Source organism: Hylobates moloch, unplaced genomic scaffold, assembly GCF_009828535.3.
Source record: "Hylobates moloch isolate HMO894 unplaced genomic scaffold, HMol_V3 SCAFFOLD_18, whole genome shotgun sequence".
NCBI lineage: Eukaryota > Metazoa > Chordata > Mammalia > Primates > Hylobatidae > Hylobates > Hylobates moloch.
In genome coordinates, this window is record NW_026652293.1 from 9,430,584 (window position 1) to 9,444,380 (window position 13,797).

Genomic DNA, 13,797 nt, shown 5'->3' on the forward strand with positions numbered 1-13,797 from the left:
AGGGAGAGTAGATGCTGGAGAGGTAAAAATAATGGACATTTATTTCAGTCCTCATTGAGGGTTTTTTTTTTTTTTTTTTTTGAGACAGAGTCTCACTCTGTCACCCAGGCTGGTGTGCAGTGGCGCAATCTCGGCTCATTGCAACTTCCACTTCCTGGATTCAAGCTATTCTCATGCCTCAGCCTCCCGAGTAGCTGGGATTACACGTGTGCACCACCAAATAATTTTTGTACTTTTAGTAGAGACAGGGTTTCACCATATTGGTCAGGCTGGTCTTGAACTCCCGACCTCAAGTTATCCACCCGCCTTGGCCTCCCAAAGTGCTGGGATTACAGGCATGAGCCACCACACCTGGTCCTCACTGAGTTATGATTTTCTTGTAGGTACTGTATTAATTTCTCATGGCTGCTGTAACAAATTACTACAAATTGGGTGGTTTAAAACAACAGAAATTTATACTCTCACAGTTCAGGATGAAACCAAGGTATTGGCAGGCCTGCACTCTCCCTGGAAGCTCTAGGGGAAAATGTACTCTGCCTCTTCTAGCTTTTGGTGATTGCCAACATTCCCTGACTTGCGGCCACATCACTCCAGTCTCTATTTTCATGGTCACATGACTTCCACCTCTTCTATTACATTTCTTATGTGTCTCTTATGAGGACATTTGTCATTAGATTTAGTGCTCACCCCAGTAATCCAGGATGATTTTCTCATCTTAAGATTCTTAATTGTATCTGCAAAGACCTTTTTCCAAATAAGGGAACATTAATAGATTCCAGGGATTTGACACAGATAGCTTTTGAGGAGCTGTTTTTCAGCCTACCACAGATATCAAACCAGAAATAGGAATGTTGAAGTGATTAAGACATCAGAATGTAATGGAGAATCAGAATAATTTATAAATATTACTGATATATTTTTTCCAAATGTTTGGTTGCCTTTTAAAGAGATAAAAGAGGCCAGATGCACTTGCTCACTCCTGTAATCCCAGCATTTTGGGAGGCTGAGGTGGGATGATCGCTTGAGTCCAGGAGTTCAAGGTCACAGTGAGCTCTGATTGTGCCACTGCACCACCTTAGCCTGGGTGACAAAATGAGATCCTGTTTTTAAGCAAATAAATAAATAAATAAAAATTTTTAAAGGGATAAAAAAAATTTGCCGTAGGGGGAAAAGCAATCAGACAGCTAAATTTCTGACTTGGTTGCCAGCCATGTATGATTTTCATTTTAATATATCAACCCTCCTTCTCTCTTCTAGGTAATTGTTGAACCAATAGCTGCTTCTATTTGGGTTTTCTACTCTTTTTCTACATGTCTTTAGCTCTTTTGCTAAAATGTCGTTACTAGCAGTATCAATACTAATCATAATTGATAAACAAGAACTAGCATGTAAAAAGTCACTAGTGAGACTAGACCACAGTTAGGAAAATATTTTCGAACCTGATTTCTTATTTCAAATGAGTAATAAACATTTAAAAATCTGAGCCACTGGCCTTTTCTCATCTAGGTAAATGTCCCCAGGAACCCCAGGCTAGATTAGACATTAAACAAGACAAAAATCTTGTGGAAAAAGAGATCAACAGGCGCTCAAGGAAGACAGTGGTGTAATACATGTTTTCAAATATATGTCATCTTGTCCCCTGTTTCCGCCCACGTTCAGCACAAGCAGCTGCCCTTACTGGTTGCTCAGGTTGGACTGGGAGTGCACTGATTGCTGGTATTTTCCCTTGAGGCATCTTGGCAGCAACTCTGGTAGTTTATATTCTTGGCCATCACAGGGGCTAGGCAGGTGGCTCTGTGCTTTGTCAGTGGCGTGAGTCCTACAGGTGTTTCATATGACTGCTGACAGGGGACTGCAGCCTGGCAGAATCTGCTCCCTTGATCTGCCAACCTTCTCCAATTCAGAAATGAAGGGGCACCTAGACCTTTTTCTGTGCTTCCCAGGTGCAGCTCTGCTTCATTGTCAGATGAAGCTTTCTTTACTAGAAATTTGTAGGATGTGAGAAGAGAGAAAGAATTTGGACATCCTGGGTTTCTGCGTGTCTTCTGCTTCTGGAGAATGGACTTAACTTAGATCTGGCAGCCAGGATGTTGGCAGAGTCAATTTCCAGTGTTGGAGTGCGAATGATGTAATGCAAACAGCTCTGGCCTGAGACATTGGTGGGCAGATCCTTTTCAGCCACCACCTTTCTCAGTGACCTTGACCAGCCCCTTTCCCTTCTCTGTTCCTCACTTGCCATATTCAAAACAAGAGGATTGGGCTAAATGTTCTCCAAGGCATCTCCTAGCTTTACCATCTATCAGATGTATACACTTTAAACCCTCCGGGTTGAGAATTTGGGATCTATGAGAAGGATCACAGGCTGTTTCTTTTCCCAGAAAGATCTCCCCCCACACACCCTGATGTTGCTGATGGTTATATTGAGAGTGCTCTAAATAAAGTCCAAAAGTACAGGATTGTGGTTAGAGTTAAGAGTAGTTCCCAGTTACGACCATATCAAGCATTCATCAAATGTTAATTGGTTTGGGCACGGTGGCTTATGCCTGTAATCCCAGCACTTTGGGAAGCTGAGGCGGGTGGATGAGATTACTTTAGGTCAGGAATTTGAGACCAGTCTGGCCAACATGGTGAAACCCTGTCTCTACTGAAAATAACAAAAAAATTAGCCAGGCATGGTAGTGAGTGCCTGTAGCCCCAGCTACTCAGGAGGCTGAGGTGAGAGGATCACTTGAACCCGGGAGGTGGAGATTGCAGTGAGCCGAGATCGTGCCACTGCATTCCAGCCTGGGCGATAGAGTGAGACTCCATCTCAAAAAAAAAAAAAAAAAGAAAAATTGTTAATTGGTGTCACAGGCAGCCGCCAGGGCTATAAAGATGGATAAGATGGAGTTCCTGCCCCAAGGAGCACACAGTCCAATGGAGGAGACAGATGACTAAATCAAGGATTGCATTACAGTGTGATAAGTGCTACTATAGGGTTATTCATCAGGTGCCATGACACATGGAGGATGGACATATAAATCTCTCTGGGGTAGTGTCAGGAATGGCTTCCTGGAGGAGGTGGCACATGGGTAGACACTGAAAGGATGAGTAGGAATTACCTATGTGGAATGGGGATCAAGTCTCCTGGAATGCTCACAAAACGTATGCTTGCCCAACAGATAATTGCCAACTGTCATGGAACACATAGCTCCCTTTAAACACAGGTGTCTCTCTCATTTGTCTAATTATTCTCTTGGGCCTGGCACATGGATTGGAACTGTATGTACCTAATTGGAGCCCCAGTGGCAGATCTGGAGTAAGCTGAGAAAGCCAAATGGACTTCAGCATTTTTTCTTTTTTGAGACAGGGTCTCGCTCTGTTGCCCAGGCTGGAGTGCAGTGGCAGGATCATAGCTCACCGCAGCCTCGACCTCTCAGGCTCAAAATGATCCTCCTGACAGTGTTCTGAGTTGCTGGGACTACAGGCTCGTGCCACCAGATCCAGCTAATTAATTATTATTATTATTTGTAGTGACAGGGTCTTGCTATGTTGCCTAAGCTGGCTAACTTTGATATAGACCCTGAGATAGCAGAACTGTGGGCTCCAGCAATACTGTTTTTGATATGCCAGTATGAAATGCTTGCAGTCTGCATTCTGTACACATAACACATTCCCTTCTCTCTCCATTTTTCTTTCTTTTTCCTTTTCCATTTCTGGTGCAAGTTAGGGGGAATGGAATAGAGGGACATAAACGCTGTTGGTTTCTGAGTATTTCTAAGGTCTCCCTGTGATTCTACTTAGTCATGGCAGACTTCTTGGAGGAGGTGCTGGGAAAGAAAGGTAAGGACTAGCTCGACTAATCAGGCTGGCATCTGAGTTAGGAGAGGCTCCCCGGGCCCCTCGCTGCTCACAGCCCCGCCACGCTTCCGTGCCTTTGACCTTTGTTCCTCTCCTAACCTCCCACCAAGTAGAACCAGGTTTAATCACTTCCCCTTTTCTGTTCAGTGGCTGGACATGTCCATCAGGTTCCTGATTCAAAGTACTTTTAATCAAACTGGTTCTCTGCGCGGTGCGCCTGTACTGGGGGACTTGGGGCTGCCGGCGAGTTCTCGGGGCTGTGAATTACCTTCCGAGGCGGCGGCGTGGCTCCGCCCCCGGCCCCGCCGGTGGTTCAAGTGCAAGATCTGAGCTGGGAGCGGAGAGGCAACACCCCTGCTCGCACTGCAACCTGCTCCCTTCGGGGAGGGATCCTCCCCGCTCCAGCTTCTGCTCGCCGGGCTCCGCCAGGCTGGAGGGCAGCAGAGCCAGGAGGAACAGAGACCCAGCGCTGCCGGTTAACAGTCCCGGCAGGAGAGGCATCATAATTACTCACCGCGCTAATTGCCCGTCATTAAAGTTCAGGAAACGGTCCGAAGAGGAGCTCCCGAGTCGAGGAGGAGGCAGGTGGTGTCTGGGGCTCCCGGCCGGCCAGGGTTAAGCGCTTGCCTGCTCCCTGCCGCCAGGCTTGAGGCCAGCGCGTCTTCAGTGGGAGGCCAGCCACTGCCAGGGACCCGGGACCGACGCCGCCAGCCCGGCCAGACCCCCTCCCCCACCACGGCCTCTAGAAGGGGGCAGCAAGTGGGGGTTCCCGGGTACCAAGCCCCCTGCCCAGCCGGCGCCTGGGGGCGCAGAGAGCGAGAGGGGCTGCAGGGACACCGAGATGGCCGATGAGATTGACTGGCTAGACCTGCCCGGCCGGTGGGCCTACGGAGTTGACGGCGGTGGGAGAATCTTCTTCATCAAGTATGTTGGTCTCGCTCTTCTTTTTATTTCAATTTTTTCCTTTAAGTTGTCCAACTTGAAAAGTGGCGGGGCTGGGGGCAGGCCGGACAAGGTGGGTGAAGTGGTGGCTGCAACGGCGGGCATGACTAATAAATTTATCACCATGCCTGTTTGAATGTGTCTCCCGCCTTTTCCTCAATGGGTCAAAGTCCAGCAAAGGCTTGGCATTCCTTCAGCTTGGAAAGGCAGGGCAGGGCAGGGGAGTGCTGCCCTTTCTCCCTCTCCCTGGTCACATGCGAGGCCTCCAGGAGGATGACTAGACCAATGCCCAGCCTGGAGTTTTTTCAGCTCCTTCCCTGAAAGGGCCAGAGGTAGGTCTTTCATTTCCCCCGAGACTTTCCTATGGGAAGACTTGGGCTAAGTGACAACATACCAGGAGATCCTGCCTCTACCACTCAGTTCCTGGCAACCCTCGTCCCAGACTCAGCATGTCCAGGACAGCAGTTCTCCTCTCCTGTCCTGCTTCTTTATGGGGCTGTGGTCAAGAGGGAGGGGGATGATGCCCACTGTATGTTTAGCATTCTTGAGAGAGAGAGCGCCTTTGCTACTCTCAGTAATATATTAGCACTGTTATATTAATTTCATAAACCAAAATGGCTCTGGCATAATCTCATTATAGCAAAGTGGCCCTGCTGGCTGTCTTTTGGCTCGCTTCTACTATAGTCATCTTTTGCCAGGATAGACATCTTCCAGAAATATAGCAAGTCTAGAAGCACAGTGGCTTGGACTGTTATCCACACTTGACGAGCTTTTCCTTCCTCAAGATAGCCACTTAAAAACATCAGAGCTACAAGGAATCTTAGAAGCAACTCCTTCATTTGTCAAACGGGGAACTGAGGTCCAGAGATATTGAAGTACTGGTCTAAGAGAAAACCACTTGTTAATCAGAGCTGGGACTCAGCCCAGCATCTGCTGACTTAGTGCACTGCTTCCCTGGGTACGAAACTGCCTTTGCAGGGGCTCAGGCAGGCAGTGGTTTCTCTTTGGTGTTTCTAAGTTTTCACATTTGCTTTAGGCCTTTCTTCTGTAATTATCGCCACCATGATCATAATTGATGTTGTAATTATATTATCTTAGAAATTAACTCCATTAAAGTTCTTGACCCTAAGTCAGATTCTTAAATAACAGAACTTCTGCAATACTAAAACTGCAGTGGCTAGAGACATTAGCGTTTATAAGAATCACCCAAGGAACTTATTAAGAAGGTGGATTCCTGAGCCCTACCTCAGGAGATTCCTATTCAGAGGATTGGGGGAGGGTCTTAGAATGTGAATTTCCATGAGCCCCTCAGGTATACTGATGAAGTGGTTCATTTTCTTCTTTCTTCCTGATCTCTTACTTGCCATCCAGATTCTTTTCCTCTTTCATTCTACAAACATTTATTGGGCATCCACTCTTTGCTGCAGTGCTAGGCACTGGAGATAAAAAACAATTAGATATAGGTTTTTACGTTAAGGTAACAGGGAGAAAACAGAAATCAATACTTAGGAAATAATATGGTACATTCTTGAGGCATTTGCATGATGCTATGGGAAGGAAAGAACTAATGCTCTCCAGGGAGTTCAGTGAGGGCTTCCCGGAGGAGGAAGCATTTGAGCTGATTCTGGAGGAGAGAGAAGAGTGAAAGAAGCCTTGGAAGTAGAGGCCTGGGGAAATAAAGGCACCAGTGGGGGCTGAGGAACAGGTAACCTAGAGCACTCGGAGAGGTTCAGTGGAGATGGAGTGGAGCTGCTGGAATACTGTAGAGGACCAGGAGGAAAAGTAGGAAGAGGCAGCTTGAGAGAGCCCTTATGTGCTAAGCTAAGGGATCTGGACTCCACTCTATAGGTGATGGGAAACCAAAGGAGATTTCAAACTGGGACTTGACATCATCAGATCTGTGTTTAGAGCCTTGTCTCTGGTAGCTTCCTGGGCAATGATTTGAGGCTGAGCGAGAGGCAGGAGGAGAAACTTAAGGTATGGAAAGCAGTTAGGAAACAATTGCAAAAGTCCAGGAGACAGCTGATGGGGCCTGAATTAAAATGGTGAGAATAGAAGTGAAGGGGAGGGAGAGATGGGAGACATCTTCAGGAACCAAATCAGGAATATTCATCTAATGCTTGAATTCTGGGGAGGGGAGACAAAGGGAGGAATCAAAGGTGAAGCTTAGAATTTCCAGCTTGAGTTTGACAGAGGTCAGGAATATGGCAAGAGGAGTGCATATTAGGGGGAATACAGGGTTAGTGGGGAAACACTGCAGTTGAGGTCCCTGGGGGACATTCAGGAGATGCTGTCTAACAGACAACTGGATATACAGGATAGAGTTTGAAGAGAGAGGCCTGGGCTGGAAAAGGGTCATTATGTGGGGGTAGAACGACCCAGAAGAGTGCGAGGGAAAAGACAAGAGTATACCCCAGGCAGCACCAGCGTTAAGGAAGGGATAGAGGAACAGAGGCCAGGTTGGAGAGGTTGCAGAGGTGGGCGGCACCAGGACCAGGGTAGAATGCCACCCCAGAAGGCAAGGAAGAGGGATGTTAAGAAGAAAAAAGGAAGGGATTCAACAGTATTGGATGCAGCAGAAAAGCCAAATGGGCCAAAGGCTAAAAAATGCCCAGTGGATTTAGGAGAGGGGGAGGCCTTTAATGACGTCTAGGAAAGTGGTTTCAGGAGAGGGCTGGGAACAGAAACCAGGTTGCAGTGGATTGGTGAATGAAAGGCCAGGAAGCGGGGAAAGCTAGGAGAGACTACTGTCGAATGTTCAGTCAGGAATGAGGAGTGTGAGACATGAAACTGCCAGGAGACATGGTATTGAGTGGGAGGCAGAGTGTTTAGACTATAGAAGACACAGACGGAGGAGGAGGATAAAGGGATGGACCCCATAAAGACAGAGGAGGTGAACATGCAAGGCTGGGATGCTCAATAGAAGGAGGTTCTATAAAAGATGGAAGAGGAGGGGGACGATAACCCAGGCAGAGAGATTAGCCTTAAAGGGGAGAGAGGGCTACCTCTTCTCCAGAGGAAGACAAGTATTAAAGGATGGGTGAGAATCTGGGTAAGTTTTGGTGGTGAGGTGATTGGGCATACTGGGAAAGCTCCCACCTAATCTTTTCTATTTTTTCTTCGATTAAGATATAAGATCCTCTGTGCTGGAGAGGGGCTGGGTAGCAGAGGCAGCCCTGGGACCTGAGGTTAGCGGGAAAGTCTTGGAGCATTCTGCAGATGGCAACTGACTGGGGACCTTGAAGAAGATTGTAGGTGACACTCAGGGCTCAGCTAAGCCGGGAGACTGGATTTGCAGTGACCCCAGTTCTCCGAGGCCCAGTTCTCCTATCAGCCTGGTGCTGGAGTGGAGACAGCCTGTGACTGCATTGTCCCAGATAGTGGTGCTGACAAGGGGTGCAAGATGGTGCAAGGACAAGGGGAAGAGGAAGTTGAGGGTTGTGGTGGAATGTCAAGGGTGTGATAGGGTAGTCTGTGATATCCAGTGGGGTAGAGATAGATAGGAAGTCTGAGGGGGTGGACAGTGTGCAAGGAGGGGAGAGTCAGGGGCTGGAAAATCTCAGGAGAGATGTAATGGAGGTGAGGGCACTGGCTGACTTTCTCTCCAAACCCTTCCTTTTTATTGGCTTCGTCTTCCACTGCCTCCCAGGACCAAAGCCAAGACCAGAGACCCAGTATGTTAGAGTCTTCTTCAATGGTGCCCGAGCTCAGCGGTCACTAGAACAGTGACTTTGTTTTTTCTTTGCTTATCGGAGGGGTAGGTTAGCTGGGAGATCTCTTCCTGTAGCAGGTGTCCAACCTTAGAGAAAATTAGTGGAGTCAATAGAAAAAAAAGCATATTTTCACACCAACACTAGTACACAAATGTTCACAGTAGCTTTATTTGTAATGGCCCAGAACTGAAAACAACCCGTAAGTTCAGCAACAGGTGAACGAATGAACACACTGTGGTGTTTCCTACAATGGAATACTATTCAGCAATTAAATGGAATCAAACGACCACACATCACAATATGGAAAAAAAGCACAGAAGTCAGACAGCTGGGTGCCGTGGTTCACACTGTAATCTCAGTGCTTTGGGAGGCCAAGGCAGGAGGATCACTCGAGGTCAGGAGTTTGTAACCAACCTGGGCAACATAGTAAGACCTTGTCTCTGCAAAAAAATAGCCAGAGACCAGGTACAGTGGCTCATGCCTGTAATCCCAGCACTTTGGGGGGCTGAGGCACTTGAGGTCAGGAGTTTGAGATCGGCCTGGCCAACATGGTGAAACTCTGTCTCTACTGAAAATACACGAAAAATTAGCCAGGCATGGTGGTGCATGCCTGTAACTCTAGCTACTCGGGTGGCTGAGGCGGGAGGATTGCTTGAACCCAGGCAGAGGTTTCAGTGAGGCAAGATTGTGCCACTGCACACTCCAGCCTGGGTGACGGGGCGATACTTTATCTCAAAAAAAAAAAAGAAAAAAGAAAAAATATAGCCAGACAGAGTGTAGTCCTAGCACTCAGGGGGCTGAGGAGGGAGGATTGCTTGAGCCCAGAAGTTTGAGGCTACAAATGAGCTATGATTGTGCCACTGCACTCCAGCCTGGATGGCAGAGTGAGACTGTCAAAAAAAAAAAAAAAAAATTCAGGCAAAGATGTATGATTGTATGATTGCATGATTGTATTGTATGATTGTATGATTCTATTTATATAAAACTCTAGAAAATGCAACTAATCTATAGTAACAGAAAACAAATCAGTTGTTGTTAGGGAGAGGGGTGAGGATAGAAAGAGCTAGGGGTAAGGGGTGGGAAGGAGGAATTACAAAGCATCACACAGAAAGTTTGGGAATTCATTATCTTGATTTTGGTGGCAGTTTCACAGGTGTATAGATAAGTCAAAACTATTAAATTGTAAATTTTTTAGGGAGTTTATTCGATATCTCACTTTAATAAAAGTTTAATGGAGTCTTTCTTAGTGGAGTTTATTCTACATCCATTATACCTTAAAGACATTGAGTAGAGTCTTGTCCTGGGCTCCAAGATGCCATCCTAAAGCCTGGGTGATCCATGTGATCTGAAAGTCCCTTCCTCCACATACCTGAAGTAGCCAAGACAGTCAGGTGCTTCTTGCTGGGTCACATCTGGCTCTGGAAAAGTCTGTGTCACCTGGTCGGTGGAGATTGAGAAATGATGATGGCTTCATCTGCCATCGAATCTAGAGCCCAGAGGGTCTGTGTTGCTGGGGAGCCTGCCTTGCTGGGTGTGAGGTATTAGAAAGAGTTTTGTTGGGGACAGATCTAGGTCTGAATCCTGTCTTCATCACTTATTGGTTGTGGCCAAATTTCTTAATTTCTCTGAACCTCAGATTCATAATCTGTAAAATTCCTAGTGTAAGGGAATGTCGTGAATGAAAAATACATAGCATTGTTGATACATAAGGACTATGGGTTCATGCAGTCTCCTCCTTTTCTTATCCATTCGAGACGCTGCAAGTTAGGGACCTTCCTTGTTTTTCCCACCTGACTTTAGCAATCATCTCTAACATTGCCTCTGCTGTGAAGCCTTCATGCTTCCCCTTCCTTAACCTCATGACAGGTAGCACTCGTTTCTTTGTGATGGTATCACACTTTCTGCGCATAGTTACAATAGGAATTATAGTGCATATCATATTGTATTGGAGCTATCTTTTTATGCATTTGTTTCCCAGTAGGTTGTAATTTCTTTGAGGTTAGGGATTTGATATTATTCATCTTGAAATCCTCAGAGTGTGCTTAGTAAATAATACTCTGTGAATGTGAATGAATGAACAGCCTTGTGGACGCCCCCATCTCATGTGTCTGGGATTGAATAGTCGGTGTTAATGTGAATCTGGAGATGAGTGTCCTACTCAGAAAAGCCTCTCTTGTAGCTGACACTTTCTTATTGATCTTTCTGCAGTGATGAGGAAAAGTCAACCAGCTGGGTGCATCCTGGGACAAAGTCACCCATCCAGAGTGGACACGCCTCCCGCCCAGGTAAGGAACGTGTCTGTCCCTGCCTTTACAGTTGAGGAGGATGTAATAGCTTGAGGTGGCAGCAGGAATCCTGTGCCCCAACTTTGCTTCTGACTTTTTCCTTTCTCCATGGATGGACTCAGCTTAGCATTTGGACTGCCTGCCATCTGGGGGAGATTGCAGGCTGGTTGGAGCTCACCTCAGTGTCTCTCTAAGCTTCCACCTCCAAAATTAGTATCTGAGACAGAACTTTGAGGACAAAGATTTTTACTCTTCTTTCTTCCCTCTGCCCAGTCAGAAAATCCCCTGTCTCAAGGGCTCTTGAACTGGCAGAAGCCAGCCCCCAGTGCTGTGCTCTAGAACTTTAATGTCGTGATGGAAGGGTTCTCTATCTGCTCTGTCCAGTACAATTGCCATGAGCCACATGTGGCAATGAACAACTGAAATGTTACAAGCATCACTGAGGGCCTGAATTTTTTTTTTTTTTTGAGACAGAGTCTTACTCTGTTGCACAGGCTGGAGTGCAGTGGCACAATCTCGGCTCACTGCAACCTCTGTCTCCCGGGTTCAAGAGATTCTCGTGCCTCAGCCTTCCAAATAGCTGGGATTACATGTGTGTGCCACCACACCCAGCTAATTTTTGTATTGTTAGTAGAGATGGGGTTTTGCCATGTTGGCCAGGCTGGTCTCAAACTCCTGACCTCAGGTGATCCACCCACCTCAACTTCCCAAAGTGCTGGGATTACAGGTGTGAGCCACTGTGCCCAGATGGATTTTTAATCCTAATTAATTCAAATGTAAATGGCCCCATGTGGCTAGCGGGCACACCTGTTTCTCCCTCTGAGGAGAAACATGAAAGGGGACAAGGCTGATATTCATTGCTGATTATGGAGAAAACATCACTGGTAGCCCTCAGGGCTAGTGGGAAAGGTGGGACACAAACAGGTCAGAAATGAAGAAACAACCAAAGAAAAAGACTTCAGTCTAAGTTTTTGAGGTAGAGACATCAAGAATCTCAAGGCCTGGGTACTTTAAGTGAACAGCCATTCATCCTCCTCATGACGCCCCCACAGGCCAGTAAGAGGGGGTGTGGGTCACAGTGCAGGGAGATCTCTCTCCCCCTCTCGCCTTCCAGCCCTTCCCCCTCTCGCCTTCCAGTGCTTCACCGGACTGGACACCAGGCGCCTGGTTCCAAGGCCTCCGTCACTCATGGGCACAGCTGGCACTGCTGGACACACAGGATGAAGCCTTTGACTTGTTTAGAGTCCTTTTCTTTTTAGCTTCTGAGCTGGGATCATTTCTGGAAGATACTTCAGGGATCATGGAGTTCGACTCTTCATTTTATGGTAGAAAAATTGAAGAGCAGAGAGGAAGTACCTGGCTCAAGGCCATTTGACTAATAAGCAAAGTGGTGTCATGGTTAAAGGCATACATTTTGGAGGCAGAGAGATCTGAGCTCAATCTTGGTTCTATTTCTTCCAGTGTGCTCTTGCACTAGGGGTTTAATTCTTCCTGGACTTAGCTTCTTCATCTTTATAACGGGGAGAGGATTATGAACCTCAAAAAAGTAGTAGCATTACATCAGAGAGGTGGCTCCCAAAATGGAGGTAGCTGCTGCTGTTATTGTCACCATCATATTTCCAACTTGCAGCGAGGCCTCCTGACTCTAAGGCCAGAGCTGTTTTCTTCTACCAGGTTGATAGGTTGATGGTGGTGTCACCTTCAGTGTTTCAGCTGTTTACAGGTTGAGTCCTTCCACCTCATTATCATCCTAGGTAGGAGTGGAAGATGAATACCAGCCTGTGAGCCAATGCTTTCATTTTGGGCTGCAGCCAACTGGTTGTCTAAGTCTGGGAAGGGGTTAAGATGCCCCCGGAGCTTGCCGGGAGGGCAGCTGCCTCAGCGGGCACTCCGCCTGGATGGGAATATAAGCACTCTTGGTGTTGCCCAGGCAGAGAGGGCAGTGTGGAGGGAAGTTGCTAGAAAAAGGCAGGGGACATAATCCACACTGGCCTCTTTCCCAGGCACATCACAGTGGCAGAATTATTTATGATTCCGACCCAATGGGGATCCCTCTACTTGGGGAGAATGCCAACCCACGCCCTCCTGAATGGCAACATCCTCCCACAGAGACAGAGGGGAACAAGTAGCATTTATGGAGCGGCACAGAGGAAAGAGTGTGGGCTTTGGAGGCAGCACAGCAGCACTCACATCCCGGCCCAGACACTTCCTGTGTGACCTTGAGCCAGTTGATGAACCTGTCTGGGTCTCTGTTTCCTCATCTGTTATTGGTGAAAATGTTTCAGAGGACACCTATTGTATAATGTTGCTATGCGGATTAAATGCACTAGCGGAGGTAAAGTGCATAGCTTAGAGGAAGGAAGCACTCTCTAAGTGGTAGCTGGTGTGATAGGTGGGCCAAGTCCTGGCAGGGGCTGGGCTTGCTGGCTGCCCTGTTTTGCTGAAACAGCAGCGTCACCATCAGCGGCAACTGTGGAAATACAGACCCTTGATAAATACAGGTGAATAAAATGAATGATTAGAAACTGCACCTGCCACTCTGCAGAACCCAGGCACTGCCCCCCAGCAGCTGGTGCCTCAAAGCAGCTGCTAACATGGCAGGAGACAGTCAGACCAGCAGTGAATAGCTATGCTTCGTAAGACTTCATACACAAGGCAGGCGTGTGGACTGACCAGAAAGGCACAGTCACTATCCATCAAGAGAATCCCCACCTGTTTTTCCAATATGTCAGCCAGGAGGCTCGCACTCCCAAAAGGAATGTTCTCAGCCAGCTCCCTGACTGTCCCCACCTCTGACAGTGGACTCTCTTGGGTCTCTCAAAAGGCTCCTCCTCCTCAGCCATGGGGTGAAGGAATCCTGTTTGCTGGGGAGGCGGGATGCTGCCCAGGGTGGCTGTTTTGGGAGAGTGGGCGGGATGAGATAGTGCCTACAAGTGATCTTTGGAGATGGAGGTGCTATATCCACCTCTGGGGACTGCCTGGGTGCCTCCTGGCCACTGTCAACTTCCTTGCTCACA

General features: G+C 47.5%; 1 protein-coding gene across 18 annotated transcripts in view; it reads left to right on the top strand.

Moving 5' to 3' along the window:
• The first annotated feature begins 4,702 nt into the window (after nucleotides 1–4,702).
• Nucleotides 4,703–13,797, top strand: part of PLEKHA6 (pleckstrin homology domain containing A6) — a 155,267-nt gene continuing 146,172 nt past the window's right edge. For 8 of the 18 annotated variants that reach the window (XR_009210690.1, XR_009210689.1, XR_009210691.1 and 5 more), the window contains exon 1: nucleotides 10,704–10,780. The gene's annotated coding sequence lies outside the window, so the exon portion shown is untranslated. Of the gene's footprint in view, nucleotides 4,765–10,703; nucleotides 10,781–13,797 lie in introns of those variants that run through there. The other 10 variants (XM_058430407.1, XM_058430404.1, XM_058430413.1 and 7 more) reach the window with 4 other exon arrangements.